This window comes from Garra rufa, unplaced genomic scaffold, assembly GCF_049309525.1.
Source record: "Garra rufa unplaced genomic scaffold, GarRuf1.0 hap1_unplaced_656, whole genome shotgun sequence".
In the NCBI taxonomy this organism is placed as follows: domain Eukaryota; kingdom Metazoa; phylum Chordata; class Actinopteri; order Cypriniformes; family Cyprinidae; genus Garra; species Garra rufa.
This window is the reverse complement of record NW_027394921.1, coordinates 1,672-12,582: the sequence shown is the minus strand read 5'-3', so window position 1 is coordinate 12,582 and position 10,911 is coordinate 1,672. Positions and strand designations below refer to the sequence as shown.

General features: G+C 35.9%; 1 long non-coding RNA gene across 1 annotated transcript; it reads right to left on the bottom strand.

Moving 5' to 3' along the window:
• Nucleotides 1-4,292: 4,292 nt before the first annotated feature.
• On the bottom strand, nucleotides 4,293-10,575 carry LOC141317291 (uncharacterized). The gene is made up of 4 exons (XR_012351771.1): nucleotides 10,488-10,575; nucleotides 8,246-8,305; nucleotides 8,059-8,122; nucleotides 4,293-4,448 (listed from the first exon to the last, which is right to left on the bottom strand). It is a non-coding gene; the product is annotated as an uncharacterized lncRNA (long non-coding RNA).
• Nucleotides 10,576-10,911: the final 336 nt, after the last annotated feature.

The following is a 10,911-nucleotide window of genomic DNA, read 5'->3' as shown; positions in this document are numbered from 1 at the left end:
TGTTTACTGTGTATATTTATTATGTATATATAAATACACACACAAACATGTATATTAAAGAAAACTGAAAATAAAAATTAAATTAAAATAAATAAAATATTTATAATTCTATATATAATCTAAATTAAATACAAATATAACTATCCACACATATTAGTATTTTTTAAAGGCTATACATGTATGTGTGTGTATTTAAATATACATAATAAATATACACAGTAAACACACATTTAGTATGTTAACATAAACTTTTATTTTGGATGCGATTAATCGCGATTAATCGTGTCCCAGCCCTAATATATATATACACACACACATATATATATTTATATTTATACACACACACACACACATATAAAAACATTATCAGAACACAACAAGACAACATTATTAAATCTAATGAAGGTAAGCAAAGTTTAATTTGACAGAAGACATAAGAAAACCCCCCAGAGGTACTGTATAAATGGGTAATGTTGAATTAATATAATCATAAATACACAGTTACTGATGTATTGTAGAAACAGGACAGTCCTGAAGAATTATAGGGGAAATGTTTAGAGGAAATCACCCATTAAGTTAATGATCTGAGCAATAACCCAACACCTGCTCCTCACAGACACAACACCAGCTCTTTTCTCATTTGTTTCCGGATGATTTCTTGTTTCTGAACCTTCATTGTTAATCAGATGACTTATGTGAAGACGGATCAAGTGAAACACACACATCTGTTAACACTCAAACCCCTCCACATCCTCCAGGAATAAAGCATTAGTGAAGAACGGTTCATGTGCGGCTCACTACTTCAGCTGATCGATCACACATGGTGAGCCGAACATGAAGCGTCTCAGTGAATCAGAACAGTGAGGGCTCATGGGTAATCACACAGCATCATCAATACTGGCCTATGCATCTGAAATTAATCATATTTAATATAAATGTTTGTCTTTATCTCTGTTCCGAAACCTAGCGAGCTTTTTAAAGTTTACTGCTGTTACTTAAGGTTAAAATAAGGATAAAAATATATTTTATATTTAAAAATGTATGTATGAATGAATCTATTTTTATTTATAAAATAAATAAATATTTTATGAATATTTTATAAATACACACATGCATTTACTTGAGTGTAACTGTAGACATGAAACACTCGCCAGCTCTTTTTAAAGCTTTTAAAACAAAAACCAATGGAATTATTAAATTCCAAAGGTAACAAAAACATGAAATAATAATATATATATATATATATATAACTCTGAGCAGTCCTTCATGTCAGAGTGCCGCTATGATGCATTGAAGGATAAGAATTTACAGATAATGTACAAAATGTTAATGTCTTTTCTTTCTTCAGTCGTAAAGAAATTATATTTTTTGAGGAAAACATTTCAGGATTTCTCTCCATATAGTGGACTTCCAGAGTTTGAACGTCCAAAATGCAGTTTAAACGCAGCTTCAAATGACTCCAAACGATCCCAGATGAAAATAAGAGTCTTATTTAGCAAAATGACTGGTTAATTTCTACAAAAAAAAAACTAAAACGTATATACTTTAACCTCAAATGCTTGTCTTCTTGCTCATGCATACTCTGTGCCAAGGTTATGTTCATAAACGAAAACTAAAGCTAAGAAGAAAATGATTGATCTGAAAACATTTTTGTAAACTGAAAAAAAAAAAAAAAAATTAAAAACTAAAACAAAATGAAATGAATAACTTTTATTAAAAAACTAACTGAAATAAAATAATAATTAGCAAAAATAAATAATCGTTTTCAAATCATTATGCACCAGCGGCAGCATTAAATCTAGACTACAGCATCAGTTTGAGCCAAAATTATTTTTTTTTTATGTACCACAAGCAATTAAACTAATATACTAGAGCTGATTAATCCTTAAGAATCGAGATTCAACCACACATGTGATCTCATTTCTAAATGACAAATGTCTATTATACCTTTGTCAAAGTCTTATGGGACATTCAAATCTGTATTTGCACTGTGGCAGAGAAGCAGTCAACATGTTCAGGTAAGAAACAGCTTCACAAACAGTCTTTTCAAATACCCACTCATTCATATTATCACAGAAATACTGATATTTAAGGTCATAGTTTGGATATGAAAATTGACGTCTATGGTAGAAATCAAAATAGAGCACATCATCTTTTGAAAGTAATTGGTGCTTCAAATAACGTTTGGTTCGATTGCATTATTTGGCCACTGGTTAGAAACAAGTAACTGTTAAAAACATATTTGTCATTGAATAGAGAGATTCATTCAAAAATGTTAATTAAGCCAGTAATGAGTCATTTATTCATTCAAAACACTTTTTCATAAATTTAACCCTCTGGGCCTCTTCGGTCATTTTTGACCGAAAAATTTTAAGTTTTGAATTTTTAAAAATCGTAGCTTCATCAGAATGAGATGACACTTGGTGACTTTTGTTGCATTAGCTATGTGAGTACAAAAAAAAAATCAGTGACATGATTCGGATATGTTGAAGGGTCAAAAAAAAAAAATAGTCACACTTGGCTCCTTCGCGGTCAAAAATGACCGACATAGGAAATGAATGGGAAATACGAAAAAATGTGATAATTCAGATAATCTTTTGGTAATACAAGCTACAAATGAGCAACTGTGCTGAAAAGAAGTGTTCAGCAAGCAAGGACTGACACTCTAAAATAACAAAAATACAGAACTGACACACACACGCACACACACGCGCACACACACACACACACACACACACACACACACACACACACACACACACACACACACAGACACAAAGAAATAAGCAGAAAAATGAAAAACCTGATATTTATCCAATCAAAAAAATATCTAAACCTTGCCAAAATGTATCTTTTAGAATGTCTGAATATATTTCTAAATGCAAAGCCTAATAAAATGAAGAAACAGTAAAAAGAAAAAAAACAATAGGAATCCCAAAGCCCCTGTATATATGTATATAGGGAGACACAGGAGTTTACATGGCATTACACAAGTTTTTATTTTTTATGCCACTAGATGGTGCAATTTTCACTTTAAAAAATGGATTTTAAATGCTTTTACTCTATTTTATTGTGAAATGTTGTATTTATTGAAAAATAATAAATACATAATTAAAATATAATATAAAATATAATTCTGCTGGGAAAAAAATTGCTCATTAAAACTGTATAAATATTGCATAGATTCACAAAAAATGCTCAAAATTCTAAATAATAATTACAAAATATTATTGAACAAAAATGTATTTAATTGATTTTCCTGAAGAAAAAAAAAAGTTACTTTTTAAGGCTTCGGTCACTTTTGACCGCGAGGGAGCCAAGTGTGACCCCTTAATGAGGAGGCCCAGAGGGTTAATATAAAAATTGGTGCATTAAATATATGTTAAATACACATGTTATGTATTAAATGTTTAATAATTCATTCAAACGAATTAAACACTTAAATAAACTGCAGCAATTGATATTTTGTCTCACTTTATTTTGCTTAGTTCAGAACTGCGGGGAAATCGTGATCTCTGTTTGATCTCTAAAAACTAAAACTAAACAGAAATGTGTTCACAAAATAAAAACGAAACCAAAACTGAGAAAATTGTTAATGAAACTAACAAAAACAAAACTAAATTTTATTGCCGATTTGAAAACCGTATTAAAATCAAACGAATTTAAAAAAGCAAAACTTAGGGTATGTTGAAACTTCAAAATCCTACATCGCTGCAGAAGCACTGACCCAGTGTTTACAAAGTGATTGTGGAAAGAAGATCAAACACCCTTTATAAAAAAAAAAAAAAAAGGTAAAACAGTGACGTGGGATGATTTAAAGTTGGAGGAGAAAATGAGTTGGGAGTTTTTAGACATACCCTAACTGTCTTGAACTGGAATACACAGAGTTAACACAGAGCTAGACAAGATGAGCATTTGAGGCTAAAAAGTGTATAAATAGTACTTTTTTTATCGTTTTGCTAGATAAGACCCTTATTCCATGGCTTTAGAGCCCTTTGAAGCTGCATTTAAACTGCATTTTGGTTAAAAAAAAAACACCACAGAAGTCCACTATATGGAGAACATTCCTGAAATGTTTTCCTCAAAAAACAATTTCTTTACCACTGAAGACAGACAGACATGAGCATCTTGGATGACAAGGGGGTGAGTACATTATCTGTACATTTTTGTTCTGGAAGTGAACTCCTTTAATCTGTAAGCTGAGCTCAGTGGGTTTGGGAGCAGAGAGGCGTGTGATTGGCTGTGTGATTGGCCGAGCCCTGTTGTGATTGGTTGATTAGACTCACGGCGAGAGGATCGGCTGTGAAAGCGGCGACACTATTCCTCATCTCGTTCTCACTGCCGCGCAGAGGAATCAGAGACACGTTACCGAAGCGAGCGTCCAGCGGCGCCGAACGACTCGCCGCACGAGATTTCGACCACTCCGCCGGCCACACGCGACCACCGTTCTGACAGAGAGAGAAAGAAAGACACATAAATATATACCAGACATGCAGCATATCTGATCCATATAGTCTGATATAGAGACAATAAGGACGAAAGGTTTTATTATTCGGTGCAGATGCTGGTATTTAGATGATCAAATTCTAATTGTAATGTAAATCAATGTGATCTTGCAGCAGTTACTGACATAAAATGATCTGAATATCAGTCATCACACATGATATGTCGTAGTAAGATGAGACTGAAATGATTCACACATATAATGCAATGCAATCCAATAATGATTGAGAGATGAACAAATAAACATTCCTCAAAAGATGAGATGTTTTGGAGTCTTGGGAAGATCATTCCTCCATTGAGGAACAGTGAATGTAAAGCTTATGGAAACAAACGTTCCTCAAAAATAAGGCTTTCTAGGGTTAAATGTTAACAGCAGGGTTTATACAGATACTTTAAATTGAAATTCCAGGACCTTTAAAGACCTTTCTAACACTACTTTTTTGATTTTCAAGGATCTCACTTATCAAACTGCTCTTTCAAATTCTAAAAAAGATTTTAAAAAATACTAATAAAAAATTCTAAAGTCAAGCACATGCAAAGCATTGCTACTAAAATATTGCAAAGTATACTACACTTTTACTATAGCAAAACCATGGTTAATTTTCTTAAGAGATTTGTGTTTGTGAAAAAAAATCTTTTTGTTTTTGTAATTGTACTGCCTTAATGGTTTTGTTTTCAACTGTCTACTAACCGAAGTGAATCAAATGATTCGCGAAACCGAAGTCCCGAAGTGAATCAAATGATTCGCGAAACCGAAGTCCCGAAGTGAATCAAATGATTTGTGAAACCGAAGTCGGAAATGAATCAAATGATTTGCGAAACCGAAGTCCCGAAGTGAATCAAATGATTCGCGAAACCGAAGTCCCGAAGTGAATCAAATGATTCGCGAAACCGAAGTTCCGAAATGAATCAATGATTCGCGAAACCGAAGTGAATCGAATGATTCGCGAAACCGAAGTTCCGAAATGAATCGAATGATTCGCGAAACCGAAGTCCCGAAATGAATCAAATGATTCGCGAAACCGAAGTCCCGAAGTGAATCAAATGATTCGCGAAACCGAAGTCCCGAAGTGAATCAAATGATTCACGAAACCGAAGTCCCGAAATGAATCAAATGATTCGCGAAACCGAAGTCCCGAAATGAATCAAATGATTCGCGAAACCGAAATCCTGAAGTGAATCAAATGATTTGCGAAACCGAAGTCCCGAAGTGAATCAAATGATTCGCGAAACCGAAGTCCCGAAGTGAATCAAATGATGCGCGAAACCGAAGTTCCGAAATGAATCAAATGATTCGCGAAACCGAAGTCCCGAAGTGAATCAAATGATTCGCGAAACCAAAGTTCCGAAGTGAATCAAATAATTCGCAAAACCGAAGTCCCGAAATGAATCAAATGATTCGCGAAACCGAAGTCCCGAAGTGAATCAAATGATTCGCGAAACCGAAGTGAATTGAATGATTCGCGAAACCGAAGTTCCGAAATGAATCAATTGATTCGCGAAACCGAAGTCCCGAAATGAATCAAATGATTCGCGAAACCGAAGTCCCGAAGTGAATCAAATGATTCGCGAAACCGAAGTCCCGAAGTGAATCAAATGATTCGCGAAACCGAAGTCCAGAAGTGAATCAAATGATTTGCAAAACCGCACCAAAGTCCCGAAGTGAATCAAATGATTCGCGAAACCGAAGTCCCGAAGTGAATCAAATGATTTGCGAAAACAAAGTCCTGAACTGACTCAAATGATTCGCGAAACCGAAGTCCCGAAGTGAATCAAATGATTCGCGAAACCGAAGTCCCGAAATGAATCAAATGATTCGCGAAACCGAAGTCCCGAAATGAATCAAATGATTCGCGAAACCGAAGTCCAGAAGTGAATCAAATGATTCGCGAAACCGAAGTCCCGAAGTGAATCAAAATGATTCGCTAAACCGAAGTCCAGAAGTGAATCAAATGATTCGCGAAACCGAAGTCCCGAAGTGAATCAAATGATTCGCGAAACCGAAGTCCCGAAGTGAATCAAATGATTCGCGAAACCGAAGTCCCGAAGTGAATCAAATGATTTGCGAAACAAAGTCCTGAACTGACTCAAATGATTCGCAAAACCGAAGTCCCGAAGTGAATCAAATGATTCGCGAAACCGAAGTCCCGAAGTGAATCAAATGATTTGCGAAAACAAAGTCCTGAACTGACTCAAATGATTCGCAAAACCGAAGTCCCGAAGTGAATCAAATGATTCGCGAAACCGAAGTCCCGAAATGAATCAAATGATTTGCGAAAACAAAGTCCTGAACTGACTCAAATGATTCGCAAAACCGAAGTCCCGAAGTGAATCAAATGATTTGCGAAACCGAAGTCCCGAAATGAATCAAATGATTTGCGAAAGCGAAGTCCCGAAGTGAATCAAATGATTTGCGAAAACAAAGTCCTGAACTGACTCAAATGATTCGCGAAACCGAAGTCCTGAAGTGAATCAAATGATTTGCGAAAACAAAGTCCTGAACTGACTCAAATGATTCGCAAAACCGAAGTCCCGAAGTGAATCAAATGATTCGCGAAACCGAAGTCCCGAAATGAATCAAATGATTTGCGAAACCGAAGTCCCGAAATGAATCAAATGATTTGCGAAAGCGAAGTCCCGAAGTGAATCAAATGATTTGCGAAAACAAAGTCCTGAACTGACTCAAATGATTCGCGAAACCGAAGTCCCGAAGTGAATCAAATGATTCGCGAAACCGAAGTCCCGAAGTGAATCAAATGATTTGCGAAAACAAAGTCCTGAACTGACTCAAATGATTCGTAAAACCGAAGTCCCGAAGTGAATCAAATGATTTGCGAAAACAAAGTCCTGAACTGACTCAAATGATTCGCGAAACCGAAGTCCCGAAGTGAAGCAAATGATTTGCGAAAACAAAGTCCTGAACTGACTCAAATGATTCGCAAAACCGAAGTCCCGAAGTGAATCAAATGATTCGCGAAACCGAAGTCCCGAAGTGAATCAAATGATTTGCGAAAACAAAGTCCTGAACTGACTCAAATGATTCGCAAAACCGAAGTCCCGAAGTGAATCAAATGATTCGCGAAACCGAAGTCCCGAAATGAATCAAATGATTTGCGAAAGCGAAGTCCCGAATTGAATCAAATGATTTGCAAAACCGCACCAAAGTCCCGAAGTGAATCAAATGATTTGCGAAAACAAAGTCCTGAACTGACTCAAATGATTCGCGAAACCGAAGTCCCGAAGTGAATCAAATGATTTGCGAAAACAAAGTCCTGAACTGACTCAAATGATTCGCAAAACCGAAGTCCCGAAGTGAATCAAATGATTCGCGAAACCGAAGTCCCGAAGTGAATCAAATGATTTGCGAAACCGAAGTCCCGAAGTGACTCAAATGATTCGCGAACACACCAACATTTCAATAATTCAAGCACTTTTCATTACCTTGTCAGGAATATTGCTACTTTAAAGGGCTTTCCAAGCCTTAAAATTCAAAGTTAAATTAAAAGCTCCTTTTTATGAAGCCTATCATAGAATTAAAAATCCTCTCAGACTGACCTGTATGCTCATGAACGTAGCGAACCATTCTCTCATTTCATTCTGTGTGTCACAGCAGAGATACCTGAGACAGAAAGACATCAAAACATGTGTTTATGTTAATTTAAGGTTAAAGTCACAGTATATTCAAAACTAAACTAAATACAAACTGATGCATACAATAAGACACAAATAGAGTGATTCTCACCACTGCTGTTTCTCCTGCTTTTCCTGTTTCTCACTTTCATAGACCACCGTGAGACCCCAACTACAGACAGAGAGAGAGGGATTGAAGAGTTAAACACGACTCAATCTTGTGGTGTATTGATTCCCACAGATGATCATGTCTAGATGTTCTTAAGAAAAAGGAGAAAATCTGAATCTGATGGATGTGTGAAGCTCAAATGCAGCTGTAAGTCGATGCTATAAAGAGCCAGACATAATTGAGATGGGATCTGTTGGTCTGATTGTCTCGGAGATGCTGTAAATGAACCTGTCCTGATCATTCGCTACACTGATGTCTCTTATGAAGCAGCTCATCTCAATATGATTTAAACTGAAGGAACTAGAGAATTCCTGTGAGTTTTAACAACATATCTGTTCCTTTAAACAGCATTGAATCTGAGGGTCTGTGATTCTGTTGACTCACACTGACCCCTTCTGGTCAGAAATCACAGCACAGATGATTCTGAACAACAGGTGTGCACTGTTATTATGAGACACACACCAAAACAGCGTTAGATACATGCATGTTAACGCATTAAAAGAAACCCTGGATGATGTTAATTTAACCCTTAAAATAACACCTAGAAACATTTTTGGGGCACCTGAGGCACCTGTACATTTCTTTGGTTTTTTTTCAGACCTATTCTAGCAGTCAGAATCAACTGTCATGTATCATTATAAACATAAGAACTTGAACTTCAAGTCTAGCTAATTTAAAATTACAATTTTCATTTATTTTTCTCTCAAACTGAGTGAATTTCCAGAATTTTAGGAAAAACACTAGCAAGAATTGGGTGTTTTCTAACTGTGTACTCAAACAAAAACTCAAAAAGTTTGGATTTTTTTCTTAAGAGATCTGTATTTAGGTGTTTTACACTTCCAAATAAAATTGTTTATTTTTCACATTCCCCAAGCGAGTTATAGTCATTGATTACAATATTATTGCAGGGCCCCTTTTAGTGAAAAACAGGCCTATTTAGTTTATTGATGTGTCCAAAATCGTTTCAGGAGTAAAGTCATAGCAGAAACAGTGTTATATAAGAGCAAAACATAGTAAAAAAGTTACTTTTCAGATAAATATATTCTTAATCTGAGTATGAACAATAACAGTCCAAATGAGAGTGTAACAGAAAAGAGCGCAAATAATCTTTACAAACTATATAAGATTTAATTCCATAATATAACAACCATATAGATGGATCCGCTGGCTGTAGTCTGCCTCATAATCTATTTTACAGGGATATCGCCTAGTGATGCGAAAACCTCAATTCCAGAGCTTTATCTGATATATACTGCTGTTTCATCCTTGTTTTTGGTTTGTGTAATGTCAAAGGGCTCACTCTGTGCTTTTTCAAAGAATGCTGTCATGCAAATGTCTAATTTTGTATTTGTTTTCATGCAAACAAGACGCACTTTACTTTCACTTTGCGTTGGTTCAGATTTGCAAAGAAACGCTAATCTATGTTTCAAAAGACCAAAACCTGTTTATTAGTTAAATAGATGACAGTTTGAACCAATCTGGGCACAGGGGTGCAACTAAGCATCAGCTATCTTTCCTGTTTGGCTCAGAGGACCGAAATGCATTGGTTTCATCTGACGAAAAATGCAATATCACTGAAAAGCAGCACAAGACTTTTTAAAGCATTTAAATTGGATTAGCGGTTCAAAAGTTAAACATTTGTGACCCTGGACCACAAAACCAGTCTTAAGTCGCTGGGGTTTATTTGTAGCAATAGCCAAAATTAATGATTTTTCTTTTATGCCAAAAATCATTAGGAAATTAAGTAAAGATTATGTTCCATGAAGATTTTTTGTAAAATTCCTCCTGTAAACATATCAAAATGTAATTTTTGATTAGTAATATGCATTGCTAAGAACTTAATTTGGACAACTTTAAAGGTGATTTTCTCAGCATTTTGATTTTTTTGCACCCTCAGATTCCAGATTTTCAAACAGATGTATCTCGGCCAAATATTGTCCTATCCTAACAAACCAGACATCAATAGAAAGCTTATTTATTGAGCTTTCATATGATGTATACATCTCAGTTTTGTAAAATTTAACCTTATGGCTGTTTTTGTGGTCCAGGGTCACATTTAAGAACAATAGTTATTTTTAGCTGCGGGCGGCTGTTTCGGTCTTCGAGGGTTAACATAATGTCTAGTTGAAGAGCTCAGAGCTGGGGTTTGATACAGATTCAGTTCTTAATCCAAATTTATTCTCACCACGTTGGAGGACGGAGCTTCCTTTTAATGCCATGGTAGACTTTCAGACACTTGACAGGCCACTCTCTCTCTGGACGGTTACTCTGGAGAAAGAGAGAGAAGTAGAGAAGGAGTGAAACCTACTAAAACACACACACTTCACATAGAACCCAAAACTAGAGGAAAACCACCACCTGAGAACCCATTAAACCAGAGCAGGAGAGAGCAGTGAACTCTAAACCTTTGCCTACACACACACACACACACACACACACACACACACACACACACACACACACACACACACACACTGTTTCCATATAAAGTAAATGAATGACCACAGACACCCAAACCCTAGAAGAACCTTATAAAGCCTTCTGAACACACCCTCTTTCTCTCTCTCAAACACACACTATCTGTACTCACACACTGCAGCTCTGGGCTT